A 19145-nucleotide genomic window follows, 5' to 3' on the forward strand; every position below is an offset into this window, starting at 1 on the left:
ATTTTAAATCGCATTTGTTTGTTCTCTCTGCTTTTATATATGAAAGATATATCACATTAAAAAATAAATTGGTTTGAGCGGATCTTTAATTGAAATGATGGATAGATTGTGTTTTACGATCAACATATTTCTGGCAACGAATTAATTAAGCACTTTTTTTTATTATTACTGCGTCACAACTTACATTATGTTTTGAATAAATTATTTTATCATTCCGTGCTGATCATAGAGTTATTAGGCCTACAGACCAACTAGAGTGCTAACAAGGCGACGGTGAAGTAAATTTATATAATGATATTGATATACACTGTGTTGTTTTTTTCGATGGATTTTAAGCAGTCAAAAAAAAAATTAATTTTTTTAATCACACAGTGATGTAGGCCAATCTTTTAAGAACATTTTACAGTAATTTTTTTTCTCATACGATCCTCCGTTCAAGGGTTACGATTTTTTTTAATAAACATGGTGTCCTGAATCCTGATTATGCCATATCAAAATCACCTTCCGTTTCCACTTTCATTTCCATAAAAGAACCCCCAACGTCCGCACACTGTGAAGCTCATTGACGTGAAAACTAGTACTATAATTACATTCATAAATAATAGAAATAGTTATAATATAAGATTATACATAGAATTATTCGCTTAAATTTACCAATATTTATTTCACTCTTTCCGGATTATATTATTACAATTCTCGTTAATAATTTAATTATCACCAAAATATAATGCGGGCGGAAGTATAACAACAATAACCGGGATTCAAACGAAACCCAGTAACAATAACATTCATTTCTAAGCAATGTACTGTCAGTTAGTAAATACTTACTTCAGCATGGGCATGAATGAACTTCTTAAAAGAGAGTAGCAACGGGTGTTAATGTGCTTAGCAACAATAATATTTATAAAATAATATACCTGAAAATTCTAGAAATTAAGGATATTTTATATAACAATTAAGAAAGGCCTAATAAATAAAATGGAGATATTATATTGATATGTATTTACTGTATTTCTAATTTAAAGAAATATTTAAATTAAATATAAATCCAGAATAAGAGAATACAAACATTCCAACAGTATTCAGATCTTCCGCTTCTGCAAGTCGTCAATACAATATTATTATCCTTTAACTAAAATGACTAAAATTAAACAGTAGGCCCCTAACATCTTTTTTTGCTGATATGTAATGAAATAATAATAATAACAGGATTTTAATAGCGCACATACCACCACTCAAGAGTTCTCAAGGCGAAATAATACACTTACCTCATTGGTAAGATATAACGTTCCTGCTGGAAGAATAATCAGGGCCTATATGCATAAACCAAAACACAAAAACGAATTCGGCCTTTAACGAAGGGAATCCGTTTATCTAGAGCTAGGCCTATAGAAATTCAGTACTTTAGATGAACGGCGCTTGCCTCTCCTCCCGTTACATGGCTTGTGATTGGTCCAGTGTTCACCTATCCCTATCATCCAACAACTGCGACAGTGTTATAAATTCTGGTTTTTATATAGGCGGATAGCATAATAGCGTATATCACTACGCGATTAGCTATATAGTTTCGATTTTTTTTTTTAATTCATTGAATAGTAAGCCTATAGTTTATGATGACTCATTATGATGACTAATTACTGTTATAATGATAAATATTAGGTAATAAAATAATACACACGTGGTGGCTATTGGCGGAATGTTATGATTATAACTCTAAAGCGAACAGGCCAAAAGCCAGATATAGAATTTGTTTTTTTCGGAAAGCAATAATAAGTATTGTTCGCTAACATATGATTCTAATAATAGAAAATATTTATTATTGTGGCTTTTTATTCAATTTCACCATAGAGATGTCTATGATTTCACGAAGGATAGTTTATTAGTAGTAATTTTTCAATATTTAAATTGTTTCTGGTAGAATAATAAATATTAATTCAATTTGACATTGTAGCCTATTAATAACATGTATTTTATAGTAATTTATATCATTAAAACATTGCTTTTTTAAATGTGATATACAAATTTCCAGTGAAAAAATCGCGGATTGCTCATTCTTCTGATATTCTTTGATAGAATCTAGACACAATTAATAATTAACTTACATCTTTATATCGGCAGCATTCAATGACAATTGGTGGTTCATGTAAACGAAACAAAACAATTAACATAGACCTACAATACATGCTACTAAATTAAAAATAAAATAATGTTCTATAAAGTTAAGTTGCTTCAGAAAAAATATGTTGTCTAGCGCCCTCTATACTGAGTAGAACTTCAGTTTAGAATGTACATGTTATTTTAAATCGCATTTGTTTGTTCTCTCTGCTTTTATATTTGAAAGATATATCACATTAAAAAATAAATTGGTTTGAGCGGATCTTTAATTGAAATGATGGATAGATTGTGTTTTACGATCAACATATTTCTGGCAACGAATTAATTAAGCACTTTTTTTTCAAAATTAAACAGTAGGCCCCTAACATCTTTTTTGCTTCAATTAAAATATCTGTATCGATATTTCTATCGATGATGCGCCAGAATCGATCGTATTTACATACAGCAAAATCAGAATAGATAATATAATACTACCTACATTAAAAGCTTTTTAATATAGAATAAAAAAAATACAATAAAACGGAAACAACCCATGGACCAAACCTGCCTTGCCTACCGTACTGTTAACATTCCGCAATTCGAACGCTCCATTTTAACGATGGGCATCATCATCCTTATTTAAATATTGTTTGTCTTGAAGAAATATTATTCATAATTATTATTATAATGTCAAAGGTCCTACTGGGTCTATTTCCCTATGTATTATACAGATATACATCGATTATCCTTTTTAGTTTTCGTTAGTTTCTTCAATGCTCAATTTGATAGGATCGTAAAACACGGCGGTGCCGCTGGTTCCCTCTCCTGGGATCGGAACAGCAGCAGCGTTGCCAACATCAGGTCGTCTTACGCGCATGCTCCTCCAGAAGTCTCTTATTATTTGACGTGATAGTTCTTGTCCAGGAACTCCTGGTTGTGGAATAATTTGGATACTCTCAGTCTCATCACCATCTCGTTCCCCGATACTTGAATCGATGGAATACCGATAACTCTCAAATCACTTTGACTGTTTGGTTGTTTGTGAATTTCTGATTTTTGAATCGATCTCGCAACCACATCTCGTCGTTCTTCCGATAGTTGAATCGGTGTACCGATAGTTGAATCGGTGTACCGATATTTCCATTATCGGTATTTTGGCTTTTCGGTTGGTCAGGAATTGCTAGTAGATGTGCACCTGAAATAACTTGAATACTTTCAGTACTATCTCCTTCTTCCGATTCTTGAATCGGTGGTGAACCGATATTTTCTACATTCGGTTCGGTGTATTTCTTGGGTTCCATCTGCGTAAAGAATAGTGTATCTATGCATCAAATATTATGTGGAATGCGTGCGATACTATACCATTTTTTTTAATAATGAGAATTTTAACACTGAGAGTTAGGCCTACAGGTAGTTTGTGGGATACAAAATGTAGACAACTGTGAGTAGGTTAGAGGAAGATTTTGAGTAATTTGTAAGGGGTGTATACGCTGCATTAGCGCGGTATGTACCACCGGGCGATTCAGGCACCGTGCGGTTACAGATTTTGTTGCTGTATTTTGAACCAGACATACGACAACAAGTAGCCTCACTATTGATAAATAGATTTTATTTTATTATTACATTTTATTACTGAGCCTACTGAAGATTTCTTTTCACTTTTATTAAAGAACGGTAATTACCAATTATATTTATCTATGAGTATTAATTATCGGTCGAACCGGTTCCTGGTCACCCTGAAATATTCCGAGTAATTTGTTCAAATCATAAAAACGGAGATATTATATTGCTATGTATTTACTGTATTTCTAATTTAAAGAAATATTTAGACTAAAAGGCTATAAATCCAGAATAAGAGAATACAAACATTTCAATAGTATTCAGATCTTCCGCTTCTGCAAGTCGTCAATACAATATTATTATCTTTTAACAATGACTAAAATTATACAGTAATTTTTTTTGCTTCAATTAAAATATCTGTATCGATATTTCTATCGATGATGCGCATAGAATTGATCGTACATTGAATCTGGTATTATATTGTTATTCCGGAAAAATCATAATTCAATATCCATTTCTGAGACGATCTTCCGTTCCGACGACTTCGGACAAATTTATTTATACTTATTTAATCTTTAATTCGTAGTCCAATTTACATACAGCAAAATCAGAATATATAATATAATATTACCTACATTAAAAGCTTTTTAATATAGAATATACAAAAATACAATAAAACGGAAACAACCCATGGACCAAACCTGCCTTGCCTACAGTACTGTTAACATTCAACAAATCGAACGTTTCATATTAATTATCATCATCCTTGTTTAAATTGTTTGTCTTGAAGAAATATTTTTTCATAATTATTATTATTATTATTATAATGTCAAAGGTCCTACTGGGTCTATTTCCCTATGTATTATACAGATATACATCGATTATCCTTTTTAGTTTTTGTTTGTTTCTTCAATGCTTAATTTGATAGGATCGTAAAACACGACGCTGCCACTGGTTCCCTCTCGAGGAATCGGAGCAGCAACAGCGTTGCCAACTTCTTGTACAGGTCGTCTAACGCGCATGCTCCGCCAGAATTCTCTTATTTGACGTGATAGTTCTTGTTCAGGAACTCCTGTTTGTGGAATAACTTGGATACTCTCATCATCATCTCGTTCATCCGATACTTGAATCGGTGGAATACCGATAACTCTCAAATCGCTTTGTCGTTTTGGTTGTTTGTGAATTTCTGATTTTTTAATCGATCTCGCAACCACATCTCGTCGTTCTTCCGATAGTTGAATCGGTGTACCGATATTTCCATCATCGGTTTTTTGGCTTAGTGGATGTGCACCTGAAATAACTTGAATACTTTCAGTACTATCTCCTTCTTCCGATTCCTGAATCGGTGGTAGGCCTATACCGATATTTTCTACATCATCGTTTATCTGGCCTTCTGGCGGTTCGGGGTGTTTTTTGGGTTCCATCTGCGTAAAGAATAGCGTATACCAATATTATGTGGACTACTACGATGCAAAGTATTATACTAAAGTGTAGCACGTAAATATAAAATACAATGCCTACTGTCATCACCAAAGATGATGACAAGGTGTGAAGAAAAAACTATTAAGATGTAGGCCTATATCAAGACATCTATAACAAATTGAAAAACATACAATATCCAAATTGTCTTACCTCTGCATTTAACGTATGTTTACGCTAAAAAGTTTTTGCCAATTTATACTTCGATCCCGCAACGGAGTTCTGTTTTTTATTGAGAAAGGATTCTCAAGTATTGTTATTCGAAAAAAAATGGTAAATTTTTCCAATTACAAAAGTAAATTATGCATCAAAACTAAGTTTAAACTTAATAAAAAAACGGTCAGCAAATAAATTTAAATAATATATAAAAATAGAATTACAGCCAATACTTAACTCAAAGTGGAGAACAATGTAGGTAAAACTAAATAAATAAACAAATAATTTATTAATTTATGTGGTGGGCGGTAAATCTGTAAGTATATTATTCTTTCTATATCTCCAAGCAGCAGTTAAGTAATGTTTACAATGGTAATCAACAATTTCACCTATTTAAAGGAAATAATACAAAAAGGTCATCAATACTACGTGACGTTGATAAACAATATTACATTTTCCCAGAAAGAATCATCACAAAATATATAAGATCATTGAATTAAAATGAAATCTCTTATAAAAAGTTTTCCACATTCAAATAAAAAGTGGTCTGTATTTTCTACTGTATTGTAATTACATAGTTTGCAGAAACCAGACTGTAGGAAATAATAAATTATGCCTCGCATTTTTTGATGATGGTAAAACGATGCCTCGCATACATTTCTGACTTACGAAACAAAAGAGGAAAACCAGGTTTGAACGAACTTCCCTGATACTATGGGAAATCAGAAGATTTGAAAGATAAGACTTTTTAAAGTCATTGTTTATTAAATTGTCATTTCTTTGTACGTTATCTTCGTAATTATACATAAAGCCCTATAATACGACCTCGACAAACCATTTTTATACCCTAGTAAATAGATTCACGTAGCGGAACCAGCGATAAGCGAAATACAAGCAGTTAATGGTCTCTAACGATAATAATTGACTTCTAAAAGACAGCTTAAATAATGGCACTATGAATATTATTGAATAGGTTTTTCTGAAAGTTGTATTATTTGAGCTGGTACTGTTAAAAGTCGTGCGACAGATAGGCGAGAGTTAAATCATAAAATAGTCCCTGCGATTAACAACCCGTTTGATCTTACAGAGGAAATAGTTGATAACTCCATTGTTATTTTAATACACATTTTTATTCTCTCTGCATTATATGAGATATATATCACATTAGTAAATAATTAATTTGAGCAGAGTTTTATTTAATTGAAATGATTTTATTGATTATTTTTTGCTGTTGAATAACATTTTGTTTGTTAAATCAACTTTTTGAGACTTCTTAAAAAATCTTCTTAAAATTTGATATTCTTTTTTATATATAAAAAATGTTTAACTTTCTGATAAATACAAATGAAAGCAGAGCGTTTTTTCAAGTAAATATGGTAATGAATTAAACTGACCCTCTTCACAAATATTTTGTTCCCAAACTGGGTGCTGTACACCATGTTCCCCTGCTTCAAATATATACAAACCTATCTTTATTTGATATTTAAATACTAAAATATAATTTGTCCTAATTTTTAAATGTTTTGAGGTTTATTTTATTTAACAGAAACATTTAAAGCATCTCCCCCCACCCCCCCCCCCCCCCCACTACACTTTAAACATTTATTATTAATCTTCTTCATAGAACAAATTTGAATTTAAATAGTGTAAAATTAACTTATAATAATATGTATATAAGAAACATACCATATTTGTGTAGAAAAATACCATATTTGGAGAGAAACATACCATGTTTGGATAGATTGTGTTTTACCATTAACATATTTCTGGCAAAGAATTAATTAAGCACTTTTTTTTAATTATTACTGCGTTTACAAGTTACATTATGTTTTGAATAAATTATTTTGCTTGTTCGTCTAACTAGAGGTTGTTTTGTTTTTTAATGGTACTTTTTAATACTATTTTACCATTTGAATAAAAAGGTTATCATGATTCAACGTTGCTTATACGTTTTGTAAAGTTAAGTTGTATGTACATTATTTACACTTGATTCCATAAAATAGTAATTTGGTCCAGTCCGTGCTGATCATAGAGTTATAACAGGCCAACTAGAGTGTAAACTAGGCGACGGTGAAGTGAGAATTTTTCTTGAGGTGCTGATATTGTAATGTTATTACGTAATAGCATTATAATTTTTTTGTTATTAGGCCTCCATTTATTTTTGATTTTAAAATCAAAGTGGGAGTGCTCTTTAACGAAAGACAATTACATTTAAAGATCCTCATTTAAATATAAAATATAAAGAATGTTAACAGTATAAAATGTATAAATATTTACAACAAAAATATATTGTTTGAAATCGGCGATTATCCTTTTTAGTTTTTGTTTGTTCCTTTGATGCTTAATTTGATAGGATCGTAAAACACGGCGGTGCCGCTGGTTCCCTCTCCCGTGGTGGCAGCAGTAGCAGCGTCGCCAACTTCTTGAAAAGGTCGTCTAACGCGCATGCTCCGCCAGAACTCTCTTATTTGGCGTGATATTTGTTGTTCTGAAATTCCCGACGTAACACCCTCAAAGCCATCCCCTTCCTCTGATACTTGAATCGGTATACCGATATTATCACCATTGTTTATTTGACTTGCTGGTGGTGTATGTGAACTAACTTGAATATCCCCAACACAATCTCCTTCTTTCGATACTTGAATCGGTATACCGATATTATCTTTCTCGTCCTTTACTTGGCATTCCTGTTTAGGAACTCCTTGTGACGTAGCTTGAATCGGTATCTCGACCATATCTCGTTCTTCCGCCGGTTTTTGAATCGGTATCTCGACCTCCGCCGGTGTTTGAATCGATATGCCGATAGCTTCTTTCTCCTTGTTTAAGCATTCCTGTTTAGGAACTCCTTGTGACGTAGCTTGAATCGGTATCTCGACCATACCTTGCTCCTCCGCCGATTTTTGAATCGGTATTCCGGTAACTTTTTTCTCATTGTTTATTTGGCATTCATGTTTAGGAACTCCTTGTGGAGCAGCAGCTTGAATCGGTATCTCGACCAAATCTCGTTCCTCCGCCGGTTTTTTAATCGGTATGCCGATAACTTCTTTCTCGTCCTTTATTACTTGGCATTCCTGTTTAGGAACTCCTTGTGACGTAGCTTGAATCGGTATCTCGACCATATATCGTTCCTCCGCCGGTTTTTTACTCGATATGCTGATAACTTCTTTCTCCTTGTTTACTTGGCATTTCGATTGTTTAGGAACTCTTTGTGACGTAGCTTGAATCGGTCTCACAACACCATCTTCTTCTTTTCCTCCTTCTGATACCTGATTCGGTATACCGATAACTTTTTTTTCATTGTTATTTTTACTTTCTGGATGTTCATGATATTTCTTGTGCTCCATACCTGCGTAAGTAAGGATATCATTATAATATCAGTTCACTACATAATGCATTGGTTACTAATATATTTAGACAACCCAGTGATTGTTTTTAATTAGGGGAAAATTTAATTTGAAAATTGTATTGTTGTGTTGTGCGCATTTTATCACAAAAACAATATTCATCGGACACCTTATAACTGTTATTGTATAAATCACATACAACTATTTAATTGTTCGACACAGTAAATGATTACAAACGTGATGGGTATGTATACGAACACGCATTTTGCGAGTGAAGCAAGCAATCAATTGTAACATCAATTTTATCTTATTTAGTTTAGATAATTCGAACATAAGTTTAACAGTACAGTAAAGAAATGCCTTTATTTAAAGATGTATTGTTCCTTTGACAAATTCAAAAAAAAAAAAAATATTTCGAAAAAGAGTGGGTCATTTTGAAGTATCATAATAGTTATTAACTTTCACCAAAAATTAGTGGGAAAAAAAATCATTCAACTGAAATACAGACGTTTTTTGGTTCAAAAAATAACTTTGACTTCCAGTCAAAGTTTTCGATCAAAACATTTCTCATAATGCAACGCGCTTATTTGGCTCTATGCATAATCATAAAACTTCCTCGCGATCTGTGTGAAAACACCTTCTCAACCGTGACGAGTTGTAAACAATCCTAATTAGCATCATGCATAATGAATACTCATGGTTTGAAATCTTTGTTTACTTTCGCTCGCGACGATTTTCCAGACGAAATGTTATCAAATTAATTTAGCTGTTAAATACGTAAAATTTTTGTTTTTGGCTCGAATTTTCGACTTAAAGTGAATAACTTTAATATCACTTTGATATGGCCAATTTAAATTTATAATATTTTGACCTTCATTTTTTTGTGTTTCAAGGGACAATACATCTTTAAAGATGTATTGTCCCCCCAAAACATGAAAAAGAATTTAAATAGGTTATTTTGTAGTTTTAATAAAGTTAATCCCTTCCGTAAAAAAAAATGTTTTCTCGTATAAAATAACAAAATAAATGGTCAAATTCAACCAAAAAAACATTGGCTGGCAGCCAATTTGGCTATATTTTGAATTACAGTATTCACATTTTTTTTCAAAGTGGATAACTATTATGTGACATTAAAATGGCATATTCGACAAAAAAATTGAAAAAATAATTTTTTCTTTAATGCATATGTTATGCGCAATTTGTGCAATTTGAAATTGCGCAAAGATTCCCTGCTCAATTATTTTTTGTTGAACACAAAATACGAAACGAAGTAGACATAGGCATAATTAAAAGGGAAAGCCCCGTGTATTCACTCGTCGGCAATTAGCTCAAACCATCATCCACGCGGCGGTGAGAAGTTCGCTGTTTCTCTTAAAGTTGTTGCCGTCTAATTTATCGCCTCTATAAAACATAGGCTTAGTTAGGGCAAATCATTTTATTTATATTTTATGACAATAATTATTACATGCATTATTTATCAATATAGGCCCAAGTAAGATTATTGAATTTTGGTTTAATCAAATAATACTGAAAAATACTTTGTGCAGTTTGACATTTTCTGCGCAATTTGAATTGAGCATTTATATTCAAAGGAAACGAAATCCTTGCGCAATTTTAAATTGCACAAATCGTTCAAAATTGCGCATAATTAATTCAATTAGACCCTAAAAATAAACATTTTAACATTGGTTTCATTTATGTACTCGATTATGCTAATTAAATCAAATTTTGGGGTATTTTGAGCGCCCCTCCCTAGCGTTGGTACAGGGGCGGGAACTTAAGAAAGGCTGTTTGATGGTCCCTGCACCCCACTTGACATATTATTCTATGCCTCAGACCTTTTGTACTCGCAATGCTAAACAAATCTTCATGGGCTCCCGAATTATCAACCGTGACGAGTTGTTAGCATGATGCATAATGCACTTGGCCTACTCGTGGTTTGAAATCTTTGTTTACTTTCTTTTTTTTTTTTTTTTAATTTTTTTTTTATTCATTTAAAAAAATACAACCATAACACAAAATCACTTAAATATAAAGTAATACTTTGTTTACTTTCGCTCGCGACGATTTTCCTGTGAAATGTAGGCTAATCAAATTTAATTTACCTGTTAATTACGTAAACTTGTTGTTTTTGGCTCCAATTTAAATTTAGAATATTTTGACCTTTATTTTTTGTGTTTCAATGGACAATACATCTTTAAATAAAGTGTAGAAATACATATACATGTACCATTGCAATTTGACCAAAATATATATAATATTTAGTATATTGATCATAGATTACCGCGACAATTTAGAGGCCCTCTATATTTAGAACTTTGGCCAAACTTGTTTTCAGCCGAGGGCGGGCCGGGGATGCCCGCCGCTTGTATTATTTAATATTAATTTTCTTACAAAGGGCTTTCTTGTATTGGTGGTAGAGTAAAAAAATAATATATAATAATTAAATTGGTCATAAAATAGAACACTTACCTCTTTCCTAAGAAAAAAAAATGTTGACGGGGAAGAATATAATTAATACCACAGTAGACCCATTATGTAAAAATACTGACAACGAGGTGCACGTCGTACATTGGAACATGCAGCTCCAATACTGCTGCTGCTGCTGAAATCAATCTTATTTTGATTGGTTGATTCAGTCTTCTTTTGATTGGTCGATTTCATCATGGAACTATAAATCCAGCCAATCGAGTCGCCTTTGCTAATGAGCTAAAAATAGATGCACATCGTAATTGTTGGATTGTTCTATTATTAAATAAGGCAACATTTGAACCTAGAACGTTTTAAATAATCAAAGATACACAATAATAGAAAAATGTAAACTCATTCAAATCATTGAATACAAAACAAATATAATACATTTTTAAGAAAGAATATTTTTCAATTGATATAATATTCATAATAATATTAAATATAGCAACGAATTTTAACTTGGACTGTACGATTGTTTCAATTCAGTTGTAACTCCCTGTGCCTGAACAAAGCGATTGACGTCCTACGTCACACAGTTCTCCGTATGTTGATATCACATAATGGGCATGAATGAACTTCTTAAAAGAGGGTAGCAACGGGTTTTAATGTGCTTAGCAACAATAATATTTATAAAATACTATACCTGAAAATTCTAGGCCTAATAAATTTTACTCAAATTAAAGTGATGAAAATATATTGGCTTATAAATAAAAGAATTACTGTTTATCATGGATTGTGTTTAATATAATTATTTGTGTGTCTTTCGTAGAATGGACTATAATATAAACAATATTTGTGTTGGTCTATGGGGGTAAATAACGTTTTACCTGCTCCATGGTTAGAAAGAAGAGCACAATTCTTACAGTAATACAGGTATCACGATATGCCATGTTTAAAATAATTAATTTGAGGAGAGCTTTATTTAATTGAAATAATTTTATTGATTTTTTTTGCTGTTGAATAACATTTTTTTTGTTAAATCAAATTGTTGTCTTTTTGAGACTTCTTAAAATATGATATTCTTTTTCTATATATAAAAAAATGTTTAACAGAATTATTTAAAGAACAACCCCCCGTTAAACATAAGTTTCTGGCAACGATTTAATTAAGTACTTTTTTTTTTCTCTTTCGTGGGGGTCACCCACATTTATTCATTCCTTTTACAAATATATTTTATATAACATACATACATTTTTTATAAAAATATAAAACAATAAAATTCAATATAGTAGCTAAAAAGGCACTATATCTATACATGTACATAAAATTGATGGAGTAAAAGTATGCTTTAAAAACGTACATTTTATGTTTATTGCAAGTTATAGTAAAAGTACGAGTATTTATCATTTAAATTTACTTTATATTAAGAAATGTATTAAAAAGTAACTGTTTCTTTTATTATATCTTAAATCAGTACTCACAATTTGCATGTTTCTTTATTTCTTTTAAGTACTTTTAAAAAATTATTACTGCGTTTACAAGTTACGAATGTTATGTTTTGAATAAATTATTTTGCTTGTTCGTCTCCTATAGGTTGTTTTGTTTTTTAATGGTACATATCTATTTTACCAGTTTAATAAAACGGTTCTTGGGTGTTCATTCAGTCTAGTCCTTTTTGTGCTGATCATAGAGTTATTACAGGCCAACTAGAGTGCAAATTAGGCGACACTGACAGTGATGGGAATTTCCTTCCAAGTTCCTTCCTTGTTCGCTTCGCTAGTAAGAATTCTTGTTGAGGTGCTGATATTGTAATGTTATTACGTAATAGCATTATAATTTTTTCATTTCATTTTGATTTTAAAATCAAAGTTGGAGTGCTCTTTAACGAAAGACATTTACATTTAAAGATCGTCATTCAAATATAAACTATAAAGAACGTTAACAGTATAAAATGTATCAATATTTACAACAAAAATATGTTGTTTGAAATCTATCAACCGGCGATTATCCTTTTTAGTTTTTGTTTGTTTCTTCAATGCTCAATTTGATAGGATCATAAAACACGGCGGTGCCACTGGTTCCCTCTCGAGGAATCGGAGCAGCAGCAGCGTTGCCAACTTCTTGAACAGGTCGTCTAACGCGCATGCTCCGCCAGAACTCTCTTATTTGGCGTGATATTTCTTGTTCTGAAATTCCCGACATAGCACCCTCAAAACCATCCTCTTCCTGTGATACTTGAATCGGTATACCGATATTTTCACAATTGTTTAATTGACTTGCTGGTGGTGTATGTGAAATAACTTGAATACTCCCAACACAATCTCCTTCTGATACTTGAATCGGTATACCGATATTATCGTTCTCGTCCTTTACTTGGCATTCCTGTTTAGGAACTCCTTGTGACGTAGCTTGAATCGGTATTTCGACCATATCACGTTCATCTACCGGTTTTTGAATCGGTATGCCGATAGCTTCTTTCTCCTTGTTTAAGCATTCCTGTTTAGGAACTCCTTGTGGAGTAGCAGCTTGAAACTATCGTTCCTGTTCGATTGTAGGGAGGTTTCGCAACCTTACGAATACGATAACGAAAACGGATACGTCACACATTTAACGCTTTCGATTCGCGGGAACAAATTCGCCTAGTGGCATGGAAAAAAGCTTCAGCTTATACGCAGAGAAGGATTTGGAAGATAGAAACATGAATACGCATGCGTATAAGCTAACGCTTTCGATTCGCGGGAACAAATTCGCCTAGTGGAAAATCGCAGCAAAACCGTACGGATCTGTCATTTACATGGACACTCAATTGTTTTTCCATTGAATGTCATGTTTTGTTTAATTAGGCCTATATAAAACAAAATAGAAATAAAAATTGCTCATAGAGGTGATTTCCCCCTGGGACCTTTTATTGGCGGCCCCCTGTCCCCCCAGTCGTAAATTGATCGCTTCGCTCGCAAATAAATAATCGTTCTTTTTCATTTGATATGTAATGAAATAATAATAATAACAGGATTTTAATAGCGCACATACCACCACTCAAGAGTTCTCAAGGCGAAATAATACACTTACCTCATTGGTAAGATATAACTAACGTTCCTGCTGGAAGAATAATCAGGGCCTATATGCATAAACCAAAACACAAAAACGAATTCGGCCTTTAACGAAGGGGATCCGTTTATCTAGAGCTAGGCCTATATATAGAAATTCAGTACTTTAGATGAACGGCGCTTGCCTCTCCTCCCGTTACATGGCTTGCGATTGGTCCAGTGTTCACCTATCCCTATCATCCAACAACTGCAACAGTGTTATAAATTCTGGTTTTATATAGGCGGATAGCATAATAGCGTATATCACTACGCGATTAGCTATATAGTTTTGATTCATTGAATAGTAAGCCTACAGTTTATGACGACTCCGAACAAAAATTATTATTATTATTATTATTATTATTATTATTATTATTATTATTTACTGTTATAATGATAAATAGGCCTATTAAGTAATAAAATAATACACACGAACATGGTGGCTATTGGCGGAATGTTATGATTATAACTCTAAAGCGAACAGGCCAAAAGCCAGAAAAAGGTTTGGGTTTTTTTTCGGAGGATTAACGATAATAAGTATTGTTCGCTAACATCATGCTATTTAATTGTTCGTTTTATGCAATTTGTTTAATTAAACAAAATGCATTTTTTTTAAATAAACAAACTGCATAAAAGGTCTATTCGGCATTTTTTTTAAATAAACAAATTGCATAAAACGAACAATTAAATAGCATGACGGTTCACGTCAACTACAGGTCGCCGCCGGGCGCGTTGTTATTGACATGTTTTCACGAAGGATAGTTTATTAGTAGTAATTTTTCAATATTTAAATTGTTTCTGTTAGAATATTAATTCAATTTGACATTGTAGCCTATTAATAACATGTATGTTATAGTAATTTATATCATTAAAACATTGCTTTTTTAAATGTGATACAAATTTCCAGTGCAAAAATCGCGGATTGCTCATTCTTCTGATATTCTTTGATAAAATCTAGACAATTAATAATTAACTTACATCTTTATATCGGCAGCATTCAATGACAATTGGTGGTTTATGTAAACGAAACAAAACAATTAACATAGGCCTACAATACATGCTACTAAATTAAAAATAAAATATGAAGTTAAGTTGCTTCAGAAAAAAAAAGTTGTCTAGCGCCTGGCCCTTTATACTGAGTAGAACTTCAGTTTGGAATGTACATGTTATTTTAAATCGCATTTGTTTGTTCTGTCTGCTTTTATATATGAAAGATATATCACATTAAAATTCCCCGACGGGGGAGGGGAAAATTCCCGACGGGGGGGAGGGGGGGGGGGTTCCCCGACGGGGGCCGAATTCCCCGACGGGGGAGTGGGTCGTACGCGCGAAACAAACAGTCATTGGTTTAGGGCTCTTATTCTTCTTCTTCATATTTGGAGCCAACTTCATATGTGAAGACTCTGCTCCTCCAACTCTGTTTTGCTAGCTTTACTGTATTTGGTTGTGTATTATTATTCTATTTATAGTTATTCTTTTACAGAGAATTTCTATTTAGTTATTCTTTTCTATTAGTTATTCTTTTACAGAGAGAAACTGGCTGTCAGTCAGCATGCATAAAGTGTATTAGTAGTATGGTTTTATTTTTGACCAGAAAAGAAATGATCATATTTTTCTCCCTGACAAATATGGTCAATACTCCCCCGAGGGCTGGCCACCAAAAATGTGTTGCCCGCAAAATAATAAACAATTTACACAATTAAGTACAAAAAGACTTTTAAACACTTTTCATATCACCCTAGAGGGTCACGCTAGCTATAATTGTTTCAACAAAAGTTTAAAAAAGGTTTATTAAATAAACGTAGGCCTAGCTTTTTTAGGCATAAAGGCCTAGGCTTGCCCTATATAGCTACCATTTTTAAAGCCAACAAAAACAATCAAGATCGAAATAACTATTTCCGCGTTTAATGCTACATTACGCAAGATAACATATTATTCTAGATGAAAAATATTGAGTTTCATATTGTTTTATCCATACGTAATTACACTGGCATTAAAGATATAACATTAAAATGTAGGCCGTTTTATGAGCCATATTTCGCCGATTTCTAATCGCGGGGAAATTCCCCACCAGCGACATCGATCGATCGAGGCTAGTAGAGGTCCGGCTGGCTAGAAGCCTAGCGTGCGATTGTCGGAACGGATGGATTATTGCTATACAAATAAGTTTGAACAAAAGAGCTTACGACAATCTTAGGTACATTTTTATTAAACGTATATACTTGCTTGGCGAACCCATGCCTTTTAAATCATTTAACAAGTCCGTAATCGGATCGTAGTACTGTACAGTAAAACCAAAAAACACCACATCAACAACCTCGTGCGATCTGTACGGTAACGGGACGATTCGGCCCGGGACTATTCGGCCCGGGACGATTCGGCCCTGAGACGATTCGGCACACTTACATTTATCGGCTTTGATATGCATTTTATAAGCAAAAATAAGCTTTTTCCCCAAACTTTATTTCCAGAGAGACTATGGGGTAGTACTACTAGGGATAAAGATGCAATAAAGCAAACATTTTGAAAACATTGTCGAAAATGATCAATTTTTAGTCACGCGAACGATGTAAACAAGTTACGCCCTCTGTTGGCCGCTTGGCGAATGCACGAAATAAACAAGGTTTTCGAAGTAATAAATTCATTATAAAATTACGTTTTTTTTAGTAATTTATTGTATATATTATATCAAAATGTCAATATCAATAAAATACGGATTGTTAAACACCTTTAAAAACTTGATAAATACCCACAAAAATGAATATGAATTTGGTCTGAGGTGAGACGTTTCGGCCCACAAAGTGGGATGTTTCGGCCCGAAAGTGGGCCGAATCGTCCCACCAAAAGTGGGCCGAATAGTCCCGGGCCGAATCGTCTCAGGGCCGAATCGTCCCTGAACCATGTGTACGATCTGTTGTTCTTTGCTGCTGCAGCCCAGATCAACATTGGTAGAGTCCATTAATTATGAGGGTGTTTATGTGATAACCCGTCTCAACCACTGTGTAATCAAATAATCGCGTATTCCGGTTATCACGTGATTGATTCACCGATTTAACCGTAAAATTAATAATCGCGTATTCCGGTTATCACGTGATTGATTCACCGATTTAACCGTAATGAGAATTGTTGGGCACAACAGGTCAAACACTTACTTTTTTCTACTGGTTTTGGTTATATATGGTTACAACAATATGTTAATAGTAAAGGTTTATTTTTGAGAGAATTTAAGTTGCGCTTATGTGATATTGAAAAACAAAATTGCATTCAAAAATTTAGTTTACATAATAAGTTAAGGCTCTTTTCTCTTTATAAAAAAGAAATATGTTTAAGTTATCACTTGACCAACATCATTAATTTTAAACAAAGAAGATTATTAACTAAGTTACGTTTAGGGATATTAGAGCTAGAAATTGAAAAGGGCAGATGGGATGGGAGGGTGTAGAAAGGTATAAGAGAACGTGTAAATTATGTAAAAAGAACATTATTGAGGATGAATATCATTTTATTTTGCAATGCACATTTTACAATGATTTAAGAAAAAGTTTTATTCCAAGATTTATTCGTGTTTTTCCTTCTATTAATAAGCTATGTTTATTACTTTCCAACACAAATTTTACTTATAATTTAGGAAAATACGTCTACTTTGCTTTTGAAAGAAGAAACCATTATCTTAAGTTATAGTTATTTTTTATTTGTTTGTATTAGGGCCAAAGGCCAATATACATTGAAATAATAAATTCCCTGAAAAGGGAAAGAAAGAAAGATTCACGGTTGGTTGCACGCTTCTTTTTTACACGTCCGGCGGAGGTTAAATATGTTCGCCAATTTGGCAAATAAGACAATGTTTTTTCACCATTTGATTTCAAAATTGCCGTTTGGCTCACAAAGAAAAAAAAAAAAAAAAAAAAAAGCCGACCTTAATTTTCGGCAGTTTAGGGTCGGTCGGGCGTGGCCAACACAATAATTATTTTTGGCCTATGCCATATCAAAATCACCTTCCGTTTCCACTTTCAAGTTCCATAAAAGAACCCCCAGCGTCCGATCCGGAAACCGCACACTTTTTGACGTGAAAACTCGGGATTCCACGAAACCCAGTAATAATAACATTCATTTTAAGTACGATTTCTAAGCAAAGTACTGTTAGTTAGTAGATACTTACTTCAGCAGAAGTTGTAACGACGTCATTCGCCAAGTGTATGTTCAACGTTGCTTCCGATGTTTTTTCCTGTAGTAATCAAAGAAATTTCCGTTTAAAGGGATTCCTCTTTATGTTTGATTCTGACGATGACTCACTCAATAACTGAGTGTACCCCAACCGCCATTTTAATATATATATTCTTGCTTTCTTCCAGTCAGCCAATCGAGCTAAAGATAAATGTAAATCGTAATGATTGGATTGTTCCATTATTAGGTAGGGCAACCTTAGAACAACCTAGAACGTTTTAAATATTAATCAAACATACACAATAATAGAAAAAATGTAAACTCATTCAAATCATTGAATACAAAACAAACATAATACATTTTAAAGAAATAATATTTTCAATTGATATACTATTCATAATAATATTAAATATAGCAACGAATTTTAACTTGGACTGTACGAAATTATCGACCTGAAAAAAGCTTTTAGTGGTGGCACAATGTCTAGTGTAAAGATGATCCTGGTTGCTAGACAAGTATTATTGCAATTTGAAATATTAAAACCAGTTGTACCATCTGAGAATCTCTGCCTGTGTGATGAAGCATGACGTTGATAAGATGATTTGTATTAACATCTGCAACAAACGGGGTTCCCCACAAAAAAAGAAAAAAAAGTTCTTTTTTGCTCTCCAAAAGGGCCAGTGGATCATCTTGAACCCTGTCGAGTAAAATTACGATACAAAAAGCCATCTTTTATTGTATGACTTGAGAAAGAAGAAAAGCTGTCTAGCGGCCTCTATTATACTTTATTACAATACCAAATCATTACTGTTATTTTAATACACATTTTTATTCTCTCTGCCTTATATGA

General features: G+C 32.9%; 1 protein-coding gene across 1 annotated transcript in view; it reads left to right on the plus strand.

The window, feature by feature from the left end:
* The window catches only part of LOC144852590 (kanadaptin-like), a 110906-nt gene that overhangs the window by 28561 nt on the left and 63200 nt on the right, over window positions 1-19145 (plus strand). The window lies entirely within an intron of this gene.

The sequence above is a fragment of the Antedon bifida genome, chromosome 9 (assembly GCF_963402885.1).
Source record: "Antedon bifida chromosome 9, ecAntBifi1.1, whole genome shotgun sequence".
NCBI classification, from domain to species: domain Eukaryota; kingdom Metazoa; phylum Echinodermata; class Crinoidea; order Comatulida; family Antedonidae; genus Antedon; species Antedon bifida.